The sequence below is a fragment of the Pelobates fuscus genome, chromosome 6, assembly GCF_036172605.1.
Source record: "Pelobates fuscus isolate aPelFus1 chromosome 6, aPelFus1.pri, whole genome shotgun sequence".
Lineage (NCBI taxonomy): Eukaryota > Metazoa > Chordata > Amphibia > Anura > Pelobatidae > Pelobates > Pelobates fuscus.
Window position 1 is genome coordinate 68,820,718 of NC_086322.1, and position 26,862 is coordinate 68,847,579.

Here is a 26,862-nt window from a genome sequence, read left to right on the forward strand (position 1 = left end):
TATTTGCAGAAGAGATAAGTAGATATAATAGAAACTCAACTAACTAAGATAAGCTATGCAAACCATAGAACAGGCCCTGGCTGCAAACTTACCATCTACGTAGTAATTTGAATTTACTTGCTGCCGTTTTCCTGACTGATTTATCACCTAAATGTACAATCTATGGCATTTGACTACTACATACTACAGGGCAGCACCCAACCCACAGATGAAAATAAGTGGATAATAAACTTTACAGGTTCAATCATGGAACAGCTAGGCACATTCTCTTCTTGTAATTCTATTCTAGTCGATCTTGGTATAGTGAGTTTTAAAGAAACAATATAGGGTCAGGAACACAAATGTGTTCCTGACCCTATAGTGTTAAAACCACCATTTAGGTGACTTTTCCCCCTTAGCCCTTTTGGAAGGGGGTACTGGTCCCATCCACGATCTGCCTCTTTGGAAGACATCATCAGAATTGACGCTCTATCTATCGAGCATTATGGGAGATATAGTCCACAACATCTGGAGTGACGAAGGTTGCTTAGCCCGGTCTAAATGTTTTATTGTGTGACACCATCAGAGTTTAATACATCTACATTGGAAAAAGCGGTGATTGAAATTTGCAAACTGAGCATATCGTGCAGCTGTCATAGTAATCACAGGTTTATAAACACATTTTTATATATAAAGTATTCATTGGGTGCAGTTTAAGGCTCCAAACCCTTTAAGTGTTTCCACTGTAAGCAAGCCTTTTCTTAAAACCGAGCTTCTCACCTCAACAGTACACAAAGAGTTACCAAGCCACAGCTGGTGGAGATTATGGAAATTTGAGGTTGCATCCATTAAGTATGTTAATTGAAACTATTTTGGATATGGTGTGTGTGTGTGTGTGCTATCCATATTCTGAAGGATATTAATAGAATCATAATACTCTGTATTTTTCCTAACAAGTCAGTCCATTTAAGCCGACTGTGCAAATTATGTGCCTTTGAATGTCCCTGGGTTCCTAGTCTACTGTTATTTTCATTTATTGATTAATTGCAATGGATACTTTTTTAACGGTAAAAGTATGAAAAAGCATCATTAAAAGATCAGGATAATTCGGTTTTGATGTACAGCACTGTAACTCAAGGCTATCTGCTGTGATCGATCAAATAATTTAAATGTAAACTATAAAGAAAAAACTGTTACTGCATCTTACAGAACTTCATGTGACAGATTTACCAGCACTGTTTGTAGATGATAAATCATTAGAGAAAGGTGAATAATGATTTACTTTGTGTCTGTAGCATTAGGGAGCTGGGGCGCTTTTATCTATAGGTCTAAAAGTGGTAACATAATTACAGTTCATTTGAAATGCTATGCGACTCTTAAAATTCATCAAGAAGATGCTCATTAATCAATGTCTCTATAATGCATTTGTAACGTGTACTGTAATCAACTGTAATTAACATTTAAAATTGTATAAGATTGTTTGTGTGTATACTTTTATAATTATCATCATCATTTACTCATCAAGAACCAACAGTGTACAGCACTGGATACAGTACTTTCAGGTACTTATAGACCATTCCACTGTCCTTTCTCGCCTTGACAACTGTAATCCGCTTCTCAGTAGTCTTATGTGCTCCCAACGTGCACCGATACAGTCCATAATGAATGCGGCGGCGAGGCTCGTCTGTCCGCCCACACCTCACCCTTCTGTCAGTCTCTACATTGTATAAATAGAAAAGCAGACCTGGTGGGTCAGAGAAAGTAGGGCGCCCCCTAGTGAATATCTGTACATATATACAAGGAATAAAACATAACTTTTAATAGTTGCTGCATAAAAAAATGCTAATGGTAGGGACCCAGATACAAAACAAAAATAATAATGAAATACAAAAAAAGTGAACACAATACACCAATTAACAGAAACAAAACAAAAAGAAAATAGTTTGGGAGGATATCAATAGATGTGAGAGCGTACTGGATGGGGATGAAGTAGCCTAAGGTGATAACCTAAGGGTTACTAGGCGAATGAAACGCTCCCCCAAACCTACTAAATATCTCACGAGTACACTGGTTACTCTCTGTTTAATCATGCTGTTAACCCTCCGTTTAGTACCCACTAACAGTATCCAACACGGAATCTGGTGGGGTAAAGACCGTGGCAAACTATAATTTGTCCATGAAAAAAGGGAACTTAGCAACAAAAAAGTAACATGAGAGGTTAGTGTATCATATAGTTAGTCCTATTCTGGATGATACCAGTGTATCTAAAAAATGATACAGTTATAAGAGCAATACCACTGGGGTTAAGGGAACGAATTCAGTGAGGAGAGAGCAGTCACAAATTTACAAACAGCGCTAGAAGGCATAAACTAACAGCCGTGCAGTTGTGTCTTAGAAAAATTACTCAATACACCTCAACCGTCCCCCCATCGTCACCCCTCTGTCTAGAAATGATACAAATAATAGGAAATGGCTGCGGGAACAAGGCTCGGTGTGCAGAGAGCACTAAATGGCTGGCCTGCAGTGCTATAATAGACCAGATATAGACTAGCCGACCTGCTGGATCTTAGGACTAGTAATCACCACTCGCTCAATGCACCCCCTCAGTCCCCTTGTCGCCACCCCTCTTGATCGAGAGAAAAACCTCTGTATCTCTACTGAAGACCTAATCAGTATTGCTCAGCTTACTAACTAATCATCCATACGAATAGACTCGTCACATATCCTCCCTAACTGCCTGCCTGACACGTGTTTCGGCGCCAATGCTAGCGCCTTCTTCTGAGGCTAAACGAGAAATGAGCAACGGGAGCTCCTTAAATATCCCCACAAAACTACGTCACAGAAGTGGGCGTGTTCCACAATTTTGCGCCCAGACTGATCGGGAACGGGCCAGTAACGCCCCTTGATGACGTGTTATGCTAATGAGATTCGCCGGACCCTATTAACCCCTTCTGTGCCCTTAACATGTGTGTATTAACCATAAATGTGGAGAATCCACTTGTATATACACCAAACAAAGGGCTACTACCAGGTGACAGTGCCTTAGTCAGTATAAGAGTGCGAACCCGAAAAAAATCCCGGGTATTAGGGACCTGAGATGAACCTCCTGTCAAACAAGTCCTCTATTAAGAGGGGACTGCTTCAGATACATGGAGTGCCAACCGTGGGATACAATCCCGGTTGAGGCACAGGAGGGTTAGTCCGATAACACTAAGGGGGTACCAGTTCAAAGTGGGGTATCGGCATATAAGTAGGGTCCCCGTTGTTGCAAATTGGACATGAAAAAAATGAATAAATGACAGTGGCACAAATTAGGAGAATAAAGTGTGATGAAACTAATAATAATAATGAGTAAAATAAATTAAATAAAATTAGATTAAAGTAGAATAAAATAAGTGAAAATAAAATGAATAAACGTTGCTCATTTCTCGTTTAGCCTCAGAAGAAGGCGCTAGCATTGGCGCCGAAACACGTGTCAGGCAGGCAGTTAGGGAGGATATGTGACGAGTCTATTAGTATGGATGATTAGTTAGTAAGCTGAGCAATACTGATTAGGTCTTCAGTAGAGATACAGAGGTTTTTCTCTCGATCAAGAGGGGTGGCGACAAGGGGACTGAGGGGGTGCATTGAGCGAGTGGTGATTACTAGTCCTAAGATCCAGCAGGTCGGCTAGTCTATATCTGGTCTATTATAGCACTGCAGGCCAGCCATTGAGTGCTCTCTGCACACCGAGCCTTGTTCCCGCAGCCATTTCCTATTATTTGTATCATTTCTAGACAGAGGGGTGACGATGGGGGGACGGTTGAGGTGTATTGAGTCATTTTTCTAAGACACGACTGCACGGCTGTTAGTTTATGCCTTCTAGCGCTGTTTGTAAATTTGTGGCTGCTCTCTCCTCACTGAATTCGTTCCCTTAACCCCAGTGGTATTGCTCTTATAACTGTATCATTTTTTAGATACACTGGTATCATCCAGAATAGGACTAACTATATGATACACTAACCTCTCATGTTACTTTTTTGTTGCTAAGTTCCCTTTTTTCATGGACAAATTATAGTTTGCCACGGTCTTTACCCCACCAGATTCCGTGTTGGATACTGTTAGTGGGTACTAAACGGAGGGTTAACAGCACGATTAAACAGAGAGTAACCAGTGTACTCGTGAGATATTTAGTAGGTTTGGGGGAGCGTTTCATTCGCCTAGTAACCCTTAGGTTATCACCTTAGGCTACTTCATCCCCATCCAGTACGCTCTCACATCTATTGATATCCTCCCAAACTATTTTCTTTTTGTTTTGTTTCTGTTAATTGGTGTATTGTGTTCACTTTTTTTGTATTTCATTATTATTTTTGTTTTGTATCTGGGTCCCTACCATTAGCATTTTTTTATGCAGCAACTATTAAAAGTTATGTTTTATTCCTTGTATATATGTACAGATATTCACTAGGGGGCGCCCTACTTTCTCTGACCCACCAGGTCTGCTTTTCTATTTATACAATTTTGTAAGGGTTAACCCCTAATTTGGTCGCCCCAGGACACACTACTAGTTGCTTCCCAGTTTGGGTATCCAACTTACTTTTTCAGTCTCTACATTGGCTTCCTATAAAATATAGAGCTCAATTTAAAATTCTGATTCTTGCTTTCAAATCTCTACATAATGCTGCTCCCACTTATCTATCCTCCCTTATACACAAGTATGTCCCGTCTAGACCCTTACGATCTGCTGAAGACTTACTCCCACCTCTGATGCTCGCCTTCAAGACTTCTCTAGGGCTGCACCGTTCCTGTGGAACTCACTTCCCTCCTCTGTTAGATGCTCACCCAGTCTCCACTCCTTCAAAAGAAATCATTAAAAATCCACTTCATAAAAGCGTATCAATTAAACTGTTAATAGCTCCCGACTGATTCCTCTCTTGCAACTGTCATTAGTCTAATACTATCCTTACCTTTTGTGTCATTTTACCCCACTCCATCTAGCATGTAAGCTCATTGAGCAGGGCCCTCAACCCCTCTGTTCCTGTGTGTCCAACTTTTTTGGTTAATACTACATGTATGTTCGTCCACCCATTGTAACGCGCTACGGAATTTGTTGGCGCTTTATAAATAATAACATAATAATAGAGTACACCAATACGGAATGTTAATAATAGTCATCTTAACAAACTGAAATAAAAGTGATATATAAAGTACAAATGTGCACAAATCTTGTTCACCTGTTAATCACTGGATGAATTATTCTGCGATTCATTGGGGGCAGCTGAACGGGATTTGGGTACAAGTCTGATTTGATATAGGGTAGAGAATGCCCTTCCTGCAAACGGACTACATGAAAGAAGTGGAAAAATTGTACACTTTGCCTTGAGCATAACCTTTGGTCCCACACTTTAGAACTAATTTAATTCTAATTATTTTTGGCCAGATGACAGATACTTTATTTAACCTAATAAATACTTCACTGTTGTACATCTTGTATATTACATAATATCCTGAGGGGTAGTGTTAGGGAATTAATTAATCCCATTCATTTGTGCACATATACATATATATATATATAAATTGAATCAATAGTTGACCAAGAATTCAGAGACCGTTCATGGCACACAGTGAGATTACTTTCTCCAGGTTTTTTATTAATATCATTCAGATAGTAAGTTCACATATACAAACACACACACAGTCCCCCATTATTAGCCAATCTTAAAATACAACATTTTTTTCACTAGCAACTATTATCACTTGCATTTAATGAAGCTCAGTGATATTGTTTTTTTTTTTTTTAAATAAGGTTTGTTTCTTGGCAGGGGGAGGGAGACACAATTTCACAATGTAATCTCGCAATGTTATCTTGAGTCACACTCTGAGTGTCAGTTGGTCAAATAACACTAACCTAACTTGCCTGTTGCTGATGTTTCACTCAGAGTAAGCACAACAGCAGGCAAGTTAGATTGGTTGGCAGCTGGTCAGATAACAATAGAGTCTAATCCAACATGGCTGCTCAGCCAGATAATTAGTGAAATGTTCTCAAAATTAAAAGACATATCGTGAATTTTATTTAATAAACCTCTAAAAATGAAAAGTACAAATTTGAGGACAGCTGTCCTTCTAAAGTTACTTATCGGTGGAAACATGGCCAGTCTGGGATGCATGTGGACTGTTCACGGGAGCCTGATGAACTTCCTGTATGTTGTTCTGTTTGTGTCAGATAAGGGCTGGACACGGACTGGCAGATATATACACTCTCTGCAGATGTTGGAAGCTTAGGAAATGCTCTGTTGTCTTTGCAGTGCTGGGGAGTCATGAAACCCCTGTAGACTCAAGAGCAAAAAATATAAAAAAAATAAAGAGTATTTCCCATTTTACCTGGTTTTACAATGACTACCTGCCAAGGTCTGAAGATAAGGCAGCAGGGGTGGGTTATCAACTGTTGGGTTAAAGTTAGTTTAACCCACAGTAAAGATCCTCATCGGCAGCAGGGAGGTTTAAACTCTCTTTCTTTGGCTACATTTCCACTCCACTCATCAGAGCTATTTTTTAATGGGGGATGTAAATGTTGAGCCCTGATATGATTCAATACCATTAGAAAAACATTCCAAGTGATTTAGATCCAAAAACTTCCATAGAGTTCAATGGTGACTATTGTAGATAAATCATTTTAAAAAGTTTTTTCTTGAAGTATTGAATTGGTTGGAAAGCTTATTCAGTCTAGGCCATTATTTAAAAGATGAAAAACCCATCTCAGATTGAATAGTTAGATACATTAGCCTCAATTCTAATATTTTTGGATACGTTTTTCAAATTATTTAATATTTATTATCAACATCCTAAAAAACCTAAAAAGTATATAATATACAAAAATATTTCGATATATAAAAATTTCTAAATATTTCAAAATTAAAAAAATAGTTTTCATAATATTGAATCATGTTAAAAGTGGATCCAAAAATTATTAATTCCGAAAGTTATCCAACAATATTAAATATAGACCATTATTACACCAAGTAGGCAAAATATGGTGATCGTAGAATAAAAGTGGTTTTGATTAAGGTTCGTTTTAGGCATACTATAGTCAGTGTATCATCAAAGCAATATATATTTCAATAGGGCTGATTTGATTAAAAACATCCTGATCATACTGTATTTTTATTAATTAGTTTGCAGACAATGAAAGCATCTTAAATATAGATCTGAATGAAGATGTGAGAATGAATTTAGTTGATATATCTGTAACGGATCGCCTGGCACCCCGACTGGGTACCTCCGTTAAAGGATGCTCCTAGCATTTCCTGAGGACTCCAAGCACTCTGGCAGACACCACAATCACCATATCGGAGAAGCATATGAATCCTCTCAAGCCTCTGAATGCTGTAGACAGTTGAATAGGAACCATACGAATAGGCTTACACTCCTAGCAGTCAAACTGAAACAGCATGCAAAAAATCCTCCCCCAAGAATGAGACGACACTTCACTTTGAGGGTTAAAACAGGAACTCTGGACTGGCACATCCAGCCTGGCTTTTATTTCCATCTCACACATATAAGACCGTCCACAGGGGAGGTGTAAAATATCCAATAGCATCACGGGTGCAACCCACACATCCCCTCCCCTTAGTGTGACACATAATCCCATTATTCATACAGTTTAAAATATACTTTTTACACAATATTTATAACTTCAAAACCATACATCACATTCACATAAAAATACATATCCACAATCAATCCATTAAGGGGAACAACATATTAAAAAAATGGCATGAATCAGACCAGGGGTTCAAAAGTTAGTAAAGTATCTTTTAAAAACCCCTGCCAGCATGGCTTTTCCTTTTCAAACCAGTTCCCACTGGTTTGGCAGTGTCCCTGGGACAACACCCTGCTGAAGAACAATGGATCCGGGGGAGGGGAAGAGGAAGTGTCCAAAAAGTTTCAGTATTTCCCTTCACTGTTGTTAAAAGGCCAGCACAGTACAATAAAGTACAATATGTCCAAATGCAGTTCTTTAAAGGGTCAGTAAGGTCATACATAATCCATTATGCCCAAATATTGTACTTGAAGGGCCATATCTACCAGGGACCATAATCACAGGGCAGGAGGCGAGCAAGCAGTCCCCTCCAGGAAACTGCGGCAGACTCTGGTGCAGGGTCCAGTCAGCTACAATATCTATTTAACCAGATAACTGATAATTCATTTTGATCTACTTGTCATGCAGAAATTGTGAACTATGGCACAGAATGCATTATACATAAATATTAAATAATTTTTATTTATTTTTTTATCCAAAATCCTGGTGCAACTTTGACTTTTCTGTACGGATTATTTTTTCTTACGGAATGCTTATCTTAACCTTAATTTCTTTATTTTATCTGAGTGTGGATCAACTTAAATTATTTACATTGGTGTTCCAGATACTGTAAGTTTTTGATGACTTTTCATTTCTGACAATGTGAAAGACCATGATAAAAGTCAAAATCTGCAACATGTACAAACCTTTCCTTATTTGTCACCTCTTTTGGCAAGAACAAATGTCAACTGTTGGGGACTCAATGTGTCAAATAAAGATTACAATATCTCACTATTGATTTGAATATGCAGACACATTTGTGTAAAAAAAGTAATTTAAATAAAGTAAAAAATCCACACAAATAAAGTGTTTAGTAATGTAACAAAGGATATGATGATGTTGTGGTACATGCACCTTATTGAATTTGAGACATTTAAAACAAAAAAAGAAAAAGAAAATATTACATCAATCAAGGGAAAATGTTTCAGAGTGGCATTTAGACCATTTTTACCAATAACATTTCATATTGTGGAAAGAAAGTTCTATCATTAAGATAATTTTGTTTCTAATCTTTGAAAGTTCCTAAGGGCTAAATGTGAATATCAGTCAAAGATTTGGCACAATTAACACCTGGTTTAGATATTATATTATAGAAACTCGATTTACACACTTGTTTAATGAATTTCCATGCCACAGGATCTAGCATTCTAGCATTCAATAAATAACATATGGAGTCAGTAGAAAATCATATAGGCAGTTATGCAATTACTTTGTTCACAGACAAATGGGTCAAACATTTTATTCATAGATTTAAAAAAAAAAGGAAAAAAAGTACCTTACTTAGCAGATTATTGCATATTCATGTGAAAACTAACAGTGTTCTAGGACAATCACCAAGTCTGCTATTCTCAGCCATACAAACATGTATTCCTGACACCATAATGTTAAACTAGCTGTTTAGGTCTCCAACCCCCTCTGATCACACGGGAAAGGTGTTTTTACCCATGCAGTGTAACCATCTTGTCGCAGCTGATAAAGCCTGTCTCCACCACCATGGCTGATATCAGTTTTGAAGATCTCAGCCAATCCAATGCTTTCCCTTAGGAAAGCATTTGGATGCTATTGCGCATGGGGAGTAAAACGCTGTGCTACACCAATCAACATCTCTTCATAGAGATGTATTAAATCAAATCATCTCTTTGGGGAGTGTTTAGCATCCCCATGCAGAGCGTGGAGATGCTGAATGTAGGTGCTGCACACTTTGCTGCATTGAGACAGGAAGCATTGATTTAATGCAGGCTCCCCTAAACTCCGGCCCTCCAGATGTTGTGAACTACAATTCCCATGATTCTATGAATGAAAAAGATAGGCTGAGAATCATGGGAGTTGTAGATCAGCAACATCTGGAGGGCCGGAGTTTGGGGAAGCATTGATTTAAGGCATCTCTATGAGGAGATGTTGATGTTGGCACAGTACCACAGTATCCTCCCAATGTTTTCCTATGAGAAAGCATTTGATTTGTTGAGATCATCAAAATTGATGATATCAGTCATGGAGGCAGAGCAAGGCAGATCAGCTGCAGAAAGACCGTGGCTACAACGAGAGATGTTACTAAGCACCAATGTAAACACTGCACTTTCTCTGAAACGGCAGTGTTAACATTGAAAAGCATGCAGGGATAGGCTATATACTCTAGAACCATTAAGCTGTAGCAGTTCTAGTGACTATAGTGTCCCTTTAATCTCACTGCCTGGACCAGTTAATATTCGATACTCTTGAAAAGTAGTCAATTTGACATTAGGAGTATAGCAAGATGGCTATTTTCAAGTATTTATACCCGACTTGTGAAAATGAGTTGGATTAGTAGATGAATTCTAGAATTTCTAATGACATGTTAATGATGTATTGAGCTCAGCAATCATATAATGAAAAAGTAAAAGTACATATTTTTAATTGCTAGTTACTGTTTATTCTTTCCTTACAAAACCAAAGGAGTCCCACAGACTCTTATTAGAAACGGATTGCTTAGACTGGGTCACAATGTCCAGGATTATTGATATCAGAATATTTCTTCTCTATTTTTATTAGCAGAGAGATGTTGACCCTGTGTATGGTACTGCTACCACTAGCCATACATTGACATGATTCAACCGAAAGATATCTGTAACTAAAAATTGTTTATACCTAAGGTAATATATACAAATGTAAAATGGAGCACAATTCATATGAAGAAGTTAATTTGTTTAATTTCCAACAGGTGAAAAACACAATACAGTGGCAACTATTGCAGTTGTGGAAAGAGATATAGGAGAAATATAGCCATGGTTGGCACCATATACTGCCCAGTATTATTTTTAAACAGTATGGTCAGTATGCTGCCTTTTCTCATCCTCTAATGTCTGTATGTAATTCCCTGTGCTCCTCAAGTGAACGTGTAGAACTCATGTTCATCAAATGTTTTGTAGAAACAAGGCCAGTGCAAGGATTTGTGGATACACAGGCGAAGATGCATTTTGCCACCCCCCAAAAAAGTGCATCTTTATCTGTGTGTCTCAATTTTGAATTTCTTACCTCTTTTAATGTATCTTATACACCTTTTGTGTCTTACAGCCCCTTTAGTATAATCCTCTATTTTCCCCTTTGTGTCTCTCTTACTCCCCCCAGCCCCTTTGTGTCTCTCTTACTCCCCCCAACCCCCTTTGGGTGCCACTTTCTCAATTTCCATGCCCCTTTGAGTGTATTTGTCCTTCACAGCCTTCTGTGTGTGTCACGGTGTAATACCCCAACATGAAGAACTTAGGATAGCCAGGGACAAGACTAGGAAATAACGTATTACTGGGCCTTAGAATGACCGGACTTAACATTAGATAGAGAAAAGAGTAATCAGAGACGAGCCGAGGTCAAGGTAACGTACTAAAGGGTACAGAAACAAAAACAACGATAGGACAAAGTGGATAGGGCTAGGAAAGCTTAAATATCCTTAACTAACATTTGATTGGCCCACGTCATGCCCACACCCCGAAAATGTGCATGTGTGGTGGCGTCGAAATGACATGGGCCAATGGGAGCCTAAATCTAGTTTTGGATCCCACTGCCCCTTTAAGAGCGCTCTTGTGACACAAGCCGTGCTCCTAGTGCCAGGCTCATTGCAGTCAGTGCATGTGGCCCATTCAGAAGGGAAGATTTAGCTGCACGCGGCTCGTGTTGAACCAGGACTGCTCGAGCCACACTGAGGATCCCGGCCAGCCCCCGGATAAGGTAAGTACTGCCAGTCCCTCTGTGTATCTTTCCCTTGGCCATTCGTGTTTTTTTTCTCCCTCCCAGCCTCTTTAGGCTCCTCTTTTCCCCTTCCTATGACCCTTTGTGTGACTGTCTCTTCCCCCTAGTACCATGTTGTTCTCACTTTCAGTCCCTCTGTGTGTGTTTCTTTCCCCTTTCCCATGACCCTCTGTGTGTCTCTTTACCTCTAGTCCCTTTGTGTGTCTCTTTCTCCTTCCCAGGCCCCTTTGTGTGTGTGTGTGTGTGTCTTTACACCAGCTCCTCTCCCCCAAGTTCCTCTGCATATCTCTCCCCCTCCAATGTGTCTCTCCTCCAGTGCCTCTGATTGTTTTTCTCATGACAGCCCTCTTTTCTGTGCCTTTCACACCCAGCCCTTCTCTGCGCCTCTTTCACCCCAGAACCTCTATATTACTTTGCCGCAGCCCCTCTGCCACTTTCTCCAACTGCCTCTGTCTCCCTCCCATCCCCTCCCTCTTTCATCCCCTCAGTTCCTCTTCCCCCCAGCCTCTCTATGTACCTCTTTCTCCCTACAGTCCCTCTCTGTACTTGTCAGGGACCAGGAACCAAACAGAGACAGAACTAGATGCAAAAACACCTTTATTAATAAATAACAAATAAATAACAAATAAATAACCAAAAGCAAAGTCCAGGAATCAAACAGGGGTCAGTCACCAGAGCGGGTAGTCAGACAAGCCAGGATCAGGAGCACGGAGAGCAGCGGAGTAAGGAACAAGGCCGGAGTCAGGAACCAGGAACAAACAGGAAACACAGGAACAAGGAGACTTCTGGGGAACAGGAAACCACGCAAGGGCAAGGAGGTTCTGGGATTTGCTGCTTAAATAGGCTGAACTGATTAGCAGCAGGGTTGATTACTACTCTCAGGTGAGTAACCGTGGCAACATACTGAAGGAGCTGATAGTAATTACAGCTGAAAACTCAGTCACTGAACCAGGAAGGGTTTCTGTTTAAAACAGCAAAGAAACCCTGACAGTACTGCTCTCTCACTCTAGCCACTCTGTGTCTTTTCCACCCTCTTCATGTCTGTTTCTCTTTGCCAATACCATGTCTATTTGTCCCTCGATATCACCCCAGTACCTTATCTTTCCCTTCTCTGTATTCTTACCTGCTTAGGTCCTTGTAGCATGGCCACGTGTTAGTTGCTCTCAGAGAGTAGTTTCCTGTCAGACCAGGTTGAGGATACAGAAGATCCTTTCCCACGGTTTGCGTGGCCATGCTACTTTATGTGGCTGGCTGCAGGGGGAGTGCTGTGTGCTCTCCTTTGTCAGTCACTGAGATATTGCACCCCCCAAAGGCTGGTGCCCCCTAAGGCAGCCACCCGTGCTACATTATGGTTCCACTGGCCCTATGTAGAAATCGGATTCATTATTTGGGACAATGTCAATTGTTTGAACTTAGCTTTGAATCAAGCCTAGCTGGGAATTACTGATACATGATAGTTGCATAATGAGGTTATAGTCGATTAGAAATCACAATTCTGTTAAATATGCCTTTAATTTTTGTTTAGTAGTGGGTGTATTATGTCATGCAGAATTCAAATAAAGAAATAAATGTCTTAGACAAATTTCATTAGATACAAAGCCTTACATGAGACTGACCTGTATGACTACTTCATTACCAAGTTCCGTTCAATGTAATAACCATTAGACTTTAGGTTTTATGCCCTAGTTACAAGAGATCTATAAATATTTTGAAAATACAATATGTACAAATTTATGCATGTATTTTGCCTCATGAATAGTATCAGCTATGAAGAAAGGTTAACAAATTTAAACCTATTTAGTTTCGAAAAACGTTGCCTCAGAGGGGATATGATAACATTATACAAATATATTCTGGGCCAATACAAACCATTGTATGTAAATCTATTCACAAACCGGACTTTACATAGGACACAAGGTCATGTGTTTAGACTGGAAGAAAGAAGATTTCGTCTAAAGCAAAGGAAAGGTTTTTTTTTACTGTAAGAACAAAAAGGATGTGGAATTCTCTGCCTGAAGAAGTGGTTTCATCAGAGTCCATACAGATGTTCAAACAGCTACTAGATGCATACTTGCAAAAACAGAATATTCAAGGATATAATCTTTCAATGTAGGGTAATAACTGCTTGATCCAAGGATAAATCTGACTGCCATTCTGGGGTCAAGAAGGAATTTTCTTCTTAGCTTGTTGCAAAATTGGAAGTGCTTCAAACTGGGTTTTTTGCCTTCTTTTGGATCAACAGCAAAAAACAAATGTGAGGAAGGCTGAACTTGATGAACGCAAGTCTCTTTTCAGCTATGTAACTATGTAACAAATTATACAAAACCAAATTTCAATGTATAAATTCTAAAAGTTATGACGTTGAATCAAGTTAAATACTACTGCTTTCTCTATCGATCCACTGGAGAGTTAAATGCTCAGCTTAATACAATTTCCAATTATACAGAAAAAATGTGAGAAATTTTTTAGTGTCAGATGTTTCATTAGAACAATGTGCTGTCAATACTTATTATAGCTCCAAATATTTGATTCACTAAAAACCACAAAAAAATATGTATTCACTGCCCAAGTACAAAATAAATAAAAATTTGTTTAACAGATATACCCCAAATGAAAACATTCATGCATCTAATTATGCATTTTATTTCATTGAAGTATTTCTAAAAACAGTTTGCAAAAGTTGCAGTTCTGCCTTTGCAAACCCTCCCCTTCTAACCCAGCCCAGACTTACGGTGGCTGTCCAATCACAGACTTCCCAATGCAGCTGAATGAGACATCACTGTAAGGCAGGTGCTCTGATCAATTGCTGCCTCCTGAGTTAAGCTCCACTGAGCTAACCAAACCAGGAAGTAACAGGACCTGCTGTCTGCTTGAAAGCCAAGGGGGTGTAACCAGGTACATTTTTTTTTTTTAAAGTGTCCATGTATATGTACTTAAAAAAAATATTTTAAAAAAATAAGTATTTTAGGGATCTGTAGTGTCCCTTTAAATATAACTGCAGAATCTGATAAAACATTCTCTCTAGACATATAATTACACAGTTTTATCAATCTGACTGTAAAGCATGATTTCCCACGCCTCAGGAGAAATCAGTGAAACCGATAACAGTCAATAGTGACATTTCAGAATCAAAGATATATAGGAGTATTCATAAAATCTGATTATATTAAGTAATAACATGATTTATGTAAATTTTAAATGTACAAAGACTGCATAGTTCTTCTCTGTATTTAGGGGGTTAACTTGGATTGAGATTGTTCTAAGTTATTTACTAGCCACAACCTGAAAACATATTAGGCAATAGACATGTCTGTACTTTTGAAATAAAGATTTTTTTTTAGTGGCCATACAATTGCCATGTACAGGCTTTTGTTACAGCTGTGAGTTCTTGTCTTTGTTCTTTACTACAAAGTAACAGCAGGAGGGAAAATAACAAGCTACCTGTTGCAGGTACAGATGCTTCCCTGTCATGCTAATGGGTAGTATACACCAGTGTTAAAATTGCTCAGCATTTGACTACATAGCAAGATGTATTATTTGAATGATATGGACATGCTTAATATAATATTGTTATGCTCTTGTGCAGGTCAGATAAGAGACTTATGTCGGGGGTTGATCTGAAGTTCTTTATTTTGAATCTTTGGCATGTTTAGACAAGGCAACAATAAGAGTAACAGGATAAAAAAAAAGGAGAAGGAACAATAAGGATAAAAGGGAGAAAGCATAACCTATAAAACAAGATTACAAATATCAAAGTTAGAGGTATTCATATAAGAGAAATTATAGGCTTGGACGGAAGGAGAACTTATAAAACTGGATTACAGGTAAGAGAGTAGTTATAGAAATAGAAGTTTAGGCAATATGCCCCAAAGCAGATTTACAGGAAACCTATAGGAGATTGAAAAGGTAACAGGCAAACATAATATAACAGAACAGAAATAAACAGAATATAATGAAGGCTTAAAGGACCACTATAGTGCCAGGAAAACATACTCGTTTTCCTGGCTCTATAGGGTCCTTGGGTCCCCCTCCCGCCGGGCTCTAGGGGGAGGAAGGGGTTAATCCCTTACCTTTTTTCCAGCGCCGAGCTCCCTCGGCGTTGGGGACTCTCCTCCTCCTTTTCTGTAATTGGCTGAATGCTCATGCATGGCACAAGCCACTCGCGCATTCAGCCAGTCTCATAGGAAAGCATTCTCAATGCTTTCTTACAGACACTGGTGTCTTCTCACTGTGAAAATCACAGTGAAAAGTGCGGAAGCGCCTCTAGCGGCTGTCAATGAGACAACCACTAGAGGCTGGATTAACCCATTTGTAAACATAGCACTTTCTCTGAAACTGCTATGTTTACAGCAGAAAGGGTTAATCCTAGAGGGAGTTTAGATGATCAGTCTAGTTTGTTTGGAGGTTGTATGGCAGTTACTAGATAGGTGAAACAGGGTTATCTAGGAGAGTTGCAATTAATAGGAAAGTCTGTAAAGTCCAGGCAAGTTAGGCCAAAACAAGAAGGAATAATTAGGAAACAAAGTCCAGTCTGAAATGAATCAGGATGGATCAAAGGTAACCAGACTTAAGCAGGTACTCAGAATAAGCCAGGAACAGATGTTTTGTCTGTATTAGACCATAAACAACTATCACTGTAAAGTTCCTTAGGCTAGTAGGGTGTGGCCTCTTATAGCACAATTCAGATGATCGTCTTAGGCAGGTGTGAGAGACTGAACTTAGACTAGTGGTTAGAGAGGCCATTGGTGGTGGAAAACAGGTATTAGAGTAAATAAAACAGCCAAAAAGAAATATAAGTAAAAAAAAATACTTTTGTGATATTAAAATAAAAAATATTGGGGGGCGGGGCCTAACTGCCAAGCAAGCAGGACGCAGGCTGAGGGAGCTCCTCTGATAATCCTGGCATAAAAGCAGATAAAGCATAAAATACTCACCTTGAACAGCTAAACTCGACCCCTGATCGAGGGGACCAGCTGAGACACCCTCTTGGACTGACCGATAAAGCTCTGCTCAGCTTCTTTGCGGCCCGAAGCTTACTGCGGCCTGCTACCACAACGGAAGTGGGAGACGCGGCCGGTCTCCCGCCTATAATCGACCAGACTGTGGTTTGGGCCACGACCCCCCCCCCCCCCCCTTTAGACCGGCGGGGGCTATCCCGGTCACCGCAGGGGCTGCAGAGACTGACCCGATTAGTCAGCTCAGCAACAACCCTACACTGAGACCTAGCCCTGCAAGATGGCGGACGCATGTGGACCTCTCCGACACATGGCAACATTGGATGAGATCCTCGAACGCTTCTGGGCTAAACTTGAAGCCCGCACCAGATTGCTGCCATCAGCTACCCAATCGACACAGGAGACTCAGAGGAATCATGGAGAGGAGCTGGAGAGGCCTCTACGGGGCAAGAAGTCTTACCACACGGCAATACACTTGAAAGAACTCCCTGTGGGGCAGAGAAAGCATGGGGGCACAGCTCCGGCGCAGGGCTTCCACAGGCGGAAAACCACAAAACACCATAGTCGGCGACACAGACAGAGGGCTTCCCGTCGCTTTCTCCACCGGAAGAAATCAGCCACCCTACTGCCACAACCCTGGGAATGCTCGACCTGGCCCAACACCTGCGGCAAGTGACTGAAAGCGGCAACTGCACACCCACTGGCTGCCCCTCAGCATACCAGAAAACCACTGGCGCTACACCTCCATACCAAGCCTCCATCTCAAGCCTCCAAGTTGGGCATTGGCTGACTCAAGCGGACAGCCAAGGGGACTTGCATCACCCACCGCTGCCTGACTGCACAACCCGAGGTCCAGACCATTAACGGTCATTGTTTTATTTGTTTTAAATTTCATTTGTTAATGCCAGCAGTCCTTGCACCCATTGACCTCAGACTCCCTCACTTAAAACGGTGGGCAGCTACCAGTGGACGCTATGTTGCTGGACATTAGTTCTTAGGGAGCTCCACAAAATTGTTTGCATTAACCACCCTGTTTATGCGCCCAGCGGTATATTCACGTGTTTTAGGCAATCACTGTAAAGCATGACATCTTACATCACCAACATAGTACATTTCTCCTCCATGTATACATCGAGAAATGCCCTGCACTCACTGCTGGTCCTACACATTGAGAGGTACATCATAACGTACACCATTTAATTTAAAGGATCCCACGCAGACCACATATGAGTAAGCAAAGCCTAGCGTAATGTACCCTGATAGCTAAGTTTCTTGATGTGCCAACCACCAGGGCCACTAAGCAACCTAATCTGCGCATGTTTAACAGCCACATTATTTTGACCGACTCATATCACCTATATAAAATGGCTGCTTGGTTCATTTGTCATCACTATGTTATGTTTAACTGTTTAACTAGCTACAATACCTGAAATATAAAAATCCGTGCTAATTCCTCAAATGATGCAAAGTTATATATCTAACAGTTCTCAATGCTACTCAACATGTATCATTAAATGTACTGCAATCCCTGCATTCGCTGTTGTGGCGGTGCGGGATCCACTGTAATTTTATGCACGTGCAAAAAGAAAGAATATAAAAAAAAAATCAAAAATATAAAATATCAAAATATCACAAAATATTGGTTTTTTTTTTTTTTTATTTAAATAATTTTTAAAGTTTTTCCAAGAATATTAAATGGAGACATTTGGCAGCTATTGCTTTGTAACAGGTGGATAATATATGATACCAATGAAAGGTGGCTAAAAATGGAGGGCTCAAGCAAGAAAGGGTTGCTGAACTGTCAAAAATGTATACATAAGCCAAAATAATCTCTTGAAAAATCTTCACAAAAAAAAATTATCATTATGAAATACCATTAACAAAGGGTTTCTAAATTACAATTCTACATTTAGGCCTGCAAACATTAGATCATTTTTCATCTAGTTAAACATCAATATGAATGTCTTCCTACCTTCTAAACAATAGTAAAGTAGGAATACTGTGAGTTGAATATTTCCAAATGGGTTATTTTGAACTAACAACATAGTAGTTTCCTAGTCAATATTCAAAGAATAATCTTATCTGTGATAAGATTGAATATCACATTTCCTAATTACATCAAATCAATGGGACATCTGCTATTTAGTTACTATAGGTAGGTTTATCTCTGTAACATGGATTCCTGAACAAAAAAGTTAGATAAGGAAGCCCTACATAACAATATTAGCACAGCACAGGAGGCAGAAACATATATTAAAATAAGACAAAAGAATTGTGGGTCTGCATAATACTTTGTGTTTATAGTTGTATTATTACCCTAGAGGATTAAAACGTACTTGTAGCAATACAGATCAAGCACAATAAAAACATTAAAAACATCTTAAACAAAATATATATTTCTATAGGTTACCACTGCCAAATCCCTACCATTAGGAGGTAGGTAGAAACACAACTTGATACGCCAAAAATAGTAAAACGAATAGTAACACTCTATGTGTAAATACAAATCCAGGTTAAAAGAAAATGAAGTGTGAATTTTTCTACTTCAGTTGGTGTGTATAATGAAAGTCTAGTATGCCCAGAAATCAAGCAGAAAGAGGCACCAAACGGGACAGGCAAGAGCCACGATGTTTGTTTAAACTTATATGAGAAATATATAAATTCAATAATTGAAAACAAATATTCACAGGGTACCGATATTTATGTTGATGCCAGAGGAAGAAGTCCGGTAGTGAAAAGGCGGAGGGTGATCGGGTAATACTAAAACTATTAATACTATACATTAAACACACCCATAATTTTTTTTTTTTATTATTTTAAAACGGAATCCAGCCAATTCAGCAATCTGAAAATATGTGAAGAATTATTTAGCAAGCTAAAAGATGCCTATTAAAGGAAACAAATACTAAGGAGTAAATTGTTTAGAATTGATCTGTTTAGTGAATATATCATAATTAAAACATTGCCCTCGGCAAGAACAGAACAAAACACATAAATACAATGAAAAAAAAATGCAGACATTTACCCAGTTAAATAATGAACAACCTCATCATTTTAAGCATTGTTTAAAAGTTAGCTTTAAAATGATTAACTTCAAAATATGTAAATATCAAAACATGTATAGTAAAAAAATAGCAATATATAACAGATTTCTAAATATATACAATCTATTTTTTAAATATTAAATCATTTTAAAACTTTATCCAAAAATAATAATTCCTTTGAAAAGGGTATCCTTTAAATTAAATTAAATAGAGGCCTATGTTAGTGAAGCATTGTACTAAATACACAGGATAGTTGCTCATGTAGATTTTGTATGATGTAGGTGTGAATGCTAACATGTATGAGAAGCCAATTTCCTTCAACAGCGAAAAGCAAGGGTCTGTTTGCAGTGGCACAACTGATTGAACATATGCTGCGCTTATTCACATATTGGGATTGTTTATGTGCTTTATGTTATAAGACAGGTTGTAGCTGAAATACATGAAAAAGAAAATGTCAAAGCAGAGATGTATCACATAAACGTGTAATTAAACTATCTACAGCATTGACTTTATAACCTTTTTATTCTTGGGTGTTTCTTGTATAAAACAATTAAGCATAGCATTTTGTGTAAATAAAGTTGGTCTAGAACAACATAATTTAAAATTATGTCAATTTTTATTAATTTATTTATACATTTGTTCGTTCAGATATAGTGACAGGATGAACCTTGACAAGCTAATACAGTGCTCCTTGTCTTCCAACAATTCACTCTGCTTTTTGTTACTTATAGTAAACAAATACAAAACAAATGATAAATACCCATCCTATTTATGTCTAAAAGGAACTTGTTGGCATTACCGGGAATGTAACGTCCAGAATCGGTTACCATGTCCACATATAGTAAATACAGATGCATGGCTAAAACACAGGAATCTAATCTATAATGCAATCCAAGATTGCTAGTTAACCCTGCATAAATCACAAAAGTTTTTACACCTTTGATCTAAGGTTTTTTAGTAAATTAAATGATTTCCAGTTGTGGACAGGTATTTACATATGCATTTCATATGTATTTAGCAGTAATACAGTGCATTTTAAGTTACATTTTATTTTAACTTACAGTTAAATTTGTATCGAACATTACCAATATATATAAACTGATCAACCATAATGAAATCACCTGTCTAATATCGGATAGATACCAAAACAGTTCTGATGTGTTAAGGCATGGACTCCACCAGACCTCTGCATGTGTCCTGTGGTAGCTGGCACCAATAAATAAGCAGTAGATCCTTTTAGACCTCTAAGTTGAGAGGTGGGGCCTCCATTGATAGGATTTGCACAGATGCTCAATCAATTGAGATCTGAGGAATTTGGAGCCGGATGCTACACCTTGAATGCTTTGTGTTCCTCTGCATTTCTTACAGTGTGACAGGGTGCATTATTATTGTTCTAAGATACCACAAGTGGGAACACCATTGCCATGAAGGGATGTGGTCTGCAACAATCTGTAGGTAAGTGGTATGTATCAAAGTAAAATCCAAATGAATCCCAGCCGAGCAGTGCACAGAACGGAACATTAAGCCTACCGACCTACCTTCTTCTCATTGTGCATGTAAATGACAATCTAAAAGAAAATGGGATTCATCAGACCAGGCAACCTTCTTCCATTGCTCCACGGCCCAGTTCTGATGTTCATGTCCCCATTGAAGACTCTTTCGGACGGTGAACACGGGTCATTGTGGGCATTCTGACCAATTTGCAGCACCATACATTGCAAAGTACTGTGTGTTCTGACACCTTTTTATCATGGTCAGCATTAAGTTTTTCAGCAATTTGAGCTACAGTAGCTCTTATGTGTGATCAGACCAGACGGGCTAGCCTTCGCTCGCAATGTGCCTCAATGAGACTTGAGCAAGCATGACCCTGACATCAGTTCACCAGTTGTCCTTTCTTGCACCACTTTTGGTAGGTACTAACCACTGGACTTGCCGTTTTGGAGATACTCTGACCCAATAGTCTAGCCATCACCATTTGGCCCTTGTCAGAGTCACTGAGGTCTTTTGGCTTGCCCATTTTTCCTGTGTTCAACACATAAAATTCAGTAATTGGCTGTTCATTTGCGGTCTAATATACCCCACCCATTGATAGATGCCATTGTAACAATATAATCAATGTTATTCACTACACCTGCCAGCGGTTTAATGTTGTGGTTGATTATTATATATGAGTCTTTACCACTTTCATTTTTGGATCAAACCATTATAAAGCTTTGTGAATACTGATACTAGAGAAATTGAGTAAGTGTATTTTGCCCCTTTCACCAATGTCTCGAACCCTGAACTCAACTCACTACAGAAAAGAAAATACCTTTTTTTTGTGATACAGAAAAATATAATGAAAGATAAAAAGTTCTCTATTGAGGATAACCTTCTAGTCCCTGTAAACCCTCTAAACCAGTTGCATTTATCTAATATATTATATATGGCAAATTAGACTGGTTTGCTGCACCTCATGTTTTCATATTCCTGAAAACAGAACGTTTATTTCTTTGTTGGCAGAGAAACGCTATGTTGATTTAAATGATATTTTCTTGGAAAATGTAATTGCTAATTAGCAGAAAGAGGTCTCAATAAAATATTTTGAACTTAAATGTTTAACATATGGTATTAGCACTAATATTATGCAATATTTCATAACGGAAGAGATGCCTTAAGAATTATGTGCAAACTGTGAAAAATCTAAAAACAGATGGTTAATTCTATGACTTGTTATTCACTAATGGCTCAACAGATGACAAATTGTACGACTGCTGCCAGATTGACTAAAACACTATATTAAGTATCTTCAATTCTCTTAACAGTTATGTGCACATATTACTTGCATTAACATCCTGTAGGAGGTTAAAGGCTAAGTAGTAAGAATACAATTACAGTATCAGATGTGCATTCTAACTGCAAATCAACTCTTTGGCCACCAGAGGGATTAGAGCCGCACTGATTTGCATATGCCTCTGGCATTGAGAAGGTTAACATCTTTTGCTGTTTCACATCTCATCTTTTACTTTTGAGAACAGATCGAAAAGAATGGCAATTTTGATAAATCATAACGGATCCATTGTTTTTAAAAAATGAGCTCAGATTTTAACAAAGATAAAACATAATTATTAAAATTAAGTAACTAAAAACGTGACCTTGGAAAAATAAATATCAGCATATCATTGTGTAGGGAAATCCCCCAATAAAGAAAACTTATTTTGAATTATTGTTCCAAGGGATACTGTGGACACCATAACCAGTACAGAACCATGTTGATATTATGTTGCCAGGAGCCTCTTGCTGCAGCCTGACAGTAAGCTTTATAAAATCGTTTATGAACAGTTTGACATTTACATGTTTCTACCAGGCTCTTGTTGTTGATATTTCTTCCAGCAATATTGATTCCAGCTTAAGATTCATCCAGCCCAGCCTAACGCATTATGTATTCCGTATTTAAGTTGAATAAATAAGGTGACAATATACAATGTCGCACTCCTTTCCCGATCTTGAACCATTCTGTTGTCCCATGTTTGGTTCTGACTGTGGCTTCTTGGTCCACATACAGATTCTTCATGAGGCGGATGAGATGATCTGGTACTCCCATCTCTTTAAGAACTTGCCACATGTTGTTGTGATCCACACAGTCAAAGGCTTTAGAATAGTCTATGAAGCAGAAGTAGGTGGTTTTCTGGAACTCTTGGACTTTCTCTGTTATCCAACATACATTGGCAATTTGATCTCTTGCGCCTCGTCCTCTGTGGAACCAAGTTTGTACATCTGGTAATTCTCGGTCCATATATTTTTTGAGTCGAGCTTGTATGATCTTAAGAATTACCTTGCTAGCATGTGAAATTAGTGCACATGTTCGATAAGTGGAGCACTCTTTGGCATTGCTTTTGTTTTGGGATTGGGATGTAGACTGACCTTTACCGGTCTTTTGGCCACTGTTGAGTTTTCTATATTTGTTGGCATAAGGCAAGCAGAAATTTCACAGCATCATCTTGCCAAATTTTTAATAGTTCAATTGGGATTTCATCAACTCCTGCAGCCTTGTTATCTGTAAGGCATCCTAGGGCCCATCTCACTTTGCTCTCCAAGATTTCTAGTTCCATCTTATTGGCCCAACTATTGAGGTCATCACTGCTTTTAAGATCCTTCCTGTATATATATTCAGTGTATTCCTGTCATCTCTTCTTTATCTGATCTTCTTCTGTTAAGTCCCTGACATTTTTGTCTTTTATCACACCCACTTTGGCATGAAAGGTAACTTTTAGATCCCCAATTTTCTTGAATAGATCTCTTGACTTTCCCATTCTGTTTTCTTCTTCTATCTCTTTACATTGCTCATTGTAGAATGTCTCCTTGTCTCTTCTTGCAATCCTTTGGAATTCTGCATTCGGTTGGATAATTTCTTTCCGATCTCCACTACCTTTCTCTTTTCTTCTTTCGTGGGCTATTTTTAAAGCCACATGAGATAGCCAGTTTGCCTTCTTAGATTTCTTTCTTTTGGGGATTTTTTTTCTTGCGGTTTCCTGGATAATATTGCAAACTTCAGTCCAAAGTTCTTCAGGCATTCTATCGTCCATGTCAAGTCTCTTAAATCTATTCTTTACTTAGACTGCATATTCACAAGGGATATTATTTATGCCATATCTGATTGGTCTGATGGTTTTCTCTCTTTTCTTCTGTTTAATTCTGAACTTTGCAATGAGAAGCTCATGGTCTGAGCCACAGTCAGCTCCAGGTCTTGTTTTTGCTGACTGTATAGAGCTCCTTCATATTTTGCTGCAAAGTATATAGTCAATCTGATTTCTATATTGTCCATCTGCTGATGTCCATGTGTAGAGTTGTCTCGGAGGCTGTTGGAAGAGTTTGCTATGACCAGAGAATTATCTTGACAGAATTCTACTAATCTCTGACCTGCTTCATTTTGAACTTCAATGCCAAACTTGCCAGTTATTCCGGGTGTCTTTTGGTTCCCTACTTTAGCATTCCAGTCTCCTATGACTATAGTAACATCTTTTCTTGGTGTTATATCTATCATGTGTTGAATACAACTACTGATGGCTGAAAGTGAAGAAGAACTAAAGGATCTGTTTATGAGGGTAAAAGAAGAGAGTGCAAAAGCTGGCTTGCTTCTTAACGTTTAAAAGACCAAGATCATGGCAAACAGTAATCTTAATTCCTGGCAAATAGATGGGGAAGAATTGGAGGCAGTGACAGATTTTATTTTCCTGGGATCCAAGATCTCCTCATATGCTGACTGTAGTCTGGGGAGGAAAGCTATGGCAAGCTTAAACAAGCTGGTAAAAACTAAAGATATTAAACTATCAACAAAGGTACGCATAGTCAGAACTATGGTATTCCCAGTAGTAACATACAGATGTGAGAGCTGGACTATAAAGAAGGCTGAGTATCGTAGAATTGATGCCATTGAACTGTGGTGTTGGCAAAAACTGCGTAGAATCCATTGGATTGCAAGAAGGTCCAATAAATCTGTACTACAGGAAATCAAGACAAACTGTTCACTGGAAGCTATGATCATGAGGCTGAAGCTCAAATATTTTGACCATATAATGAGAAGGCAGGATGTTGGGAAAGATTGAAGGCACACGAAGAAGGGGACAACAGAGACGGAGATGGATAGATGAAGTCACTGAAGCCACAAAGATGAAGTTGTTGGAGCTCAGATGGACAGTGACTGACAGATGTACCTGGCGTGCTATGGTCCATATGTTCACAGAGAGTTGGACATGACTGAATGACTAAGCAACAACAACCAGGCTCTTGTGCTGATTTTGGTCTGAGCTAGCATGATTTAGAGCAGTGTTTCCCAAACCAGTCCTCAAGATTCACCAACAGGTTTTGTCAGTACCTCCATTGGAATAATACAGAAAAATGCATAAATCCTGGATTGTTGGTGGGCCATGAGGACTGGTTTGGGAACCACTGATACATAAGGAAGTTCATACTCCTACAATATCATGCCAACTCATAGCAGGTTCGTGCATTAATTATTGGCTAAGAGCGTTAGCCTATGATTCTCAGACAATGAATAATGTCCCAGTTTGGTATGAGTTGGTATGATAATATGGAAGTATGAACTCTTTAGCAGATCAGTTCAGACCAGAAGGACAGCGGGTGTCTTACGGAGACGGGTAGGTATTAAACGGTTTGTAAAAAGTTTGACGGTTTACAGCCATGCAGCATGCTATAAAAGTTATGGTGCTTAGAGTATTTATTTAATATACAAATTACTTATAATATTTATAACGAGAATTTTATTATATATTTTAGCTCACCCTTGCTCGAAGTCCTCTTTGGTCAAAAGCACATTTATTCTGCCACGCAGTCATTAAGAGGTACTGTGCATTTGTGAATCCTGACATCATGTTAAAGTTCAGAGCATCGCAAAAATGCACTATGAAGCCGTTTTGGCAGTTTGGATTGTGCATGGTCTTAGACTTAGGGGATAGGTGGTGTTTCTGATTCAAGAGGGCTTAAAGCCCTTGGAATAATGTTGTCAGGTCATGCACTGGAAATGAGTATTGAGATGAATAAAAATAACATGCAGAGGGGGGGCGGAGCCAACAGCCGAGGCGAGCGGTCGCAACTTCAGCGAGCTCCGCGCTGTACAAGCAAAACTACTGCCTAAATTTATGAAAATCACCCCCAAAATCAACAAAAGTACCTCGCTGCTTACCCCGACGATCTAGGGGGCAATGGGGAAGAAAAACAAAAAACTTAAATCGGACGGGACTCGCCCAGGTGCAAGTATTGGAGACCTGTGGCGGAGAGCATGCGAAGCCCAAGAGTCCCGCATGGCGGACTACGCGGACTTTGCTGACGACCTCACCAACTCTGATGCCCCAACCTCGGACCAAGTAGAGGTGTCCATGCCCATTACCCGACCACAGATACAACCTAAGACGCCGTCGGACGCGTCTCCGGTCACGAAGGCCGAGATGAAAGAGCTGCTGAAGGAGCTACGACTGGGCCTCCAGGCTGACATGGCGGGTATGAAAAAAGACATCCAGGGCCTGTCGGACCGAATGTGTGCAGCCGAGCGTGACTCCAAGAGCCATACCCAACAACTCACCGCACTACAACGAGACGTAGCCTCCTTACAACGCCAGCAACTGCAAGTAGACCAGAAAATGGCGGTGATGGAAGACACGAGGAGGGCTCAAAACCTCAAAGTAAGAGGAATTGCGGACTCAGTCTCAGACGCCGGAGTGCCCCACCTCATGCGACACCTGGTGAGCACGATCCTCCCCGCAAAGCAGGCCAAAGTTATATGCATTGAACACACATTCCGCATACCCAAACCCACAACGGCCCCGGCGGC

The 26,862-nt window shown here is 39.3% G+C and overlaps 1 protein-coding gene and 1 pseudogene across 1 annotated transcript in view; both read right to left on the reverse strand.

Annotated features, from left to right (window-relative positions):
- KCNIP4 (potassium voltage-gated channel interacting protein 4) overlaps positions 1-26,862 on the reverse strand; it is a 612,263-nt gene that overhangs the window by 345,388 nt on the left and 240,013 nt on the right. The window lies entirely within an intron of this gene.
- Positions 22,945-23,854, reverse strand: LOC134566058 (uncharacterized; annotated as a pseudogene).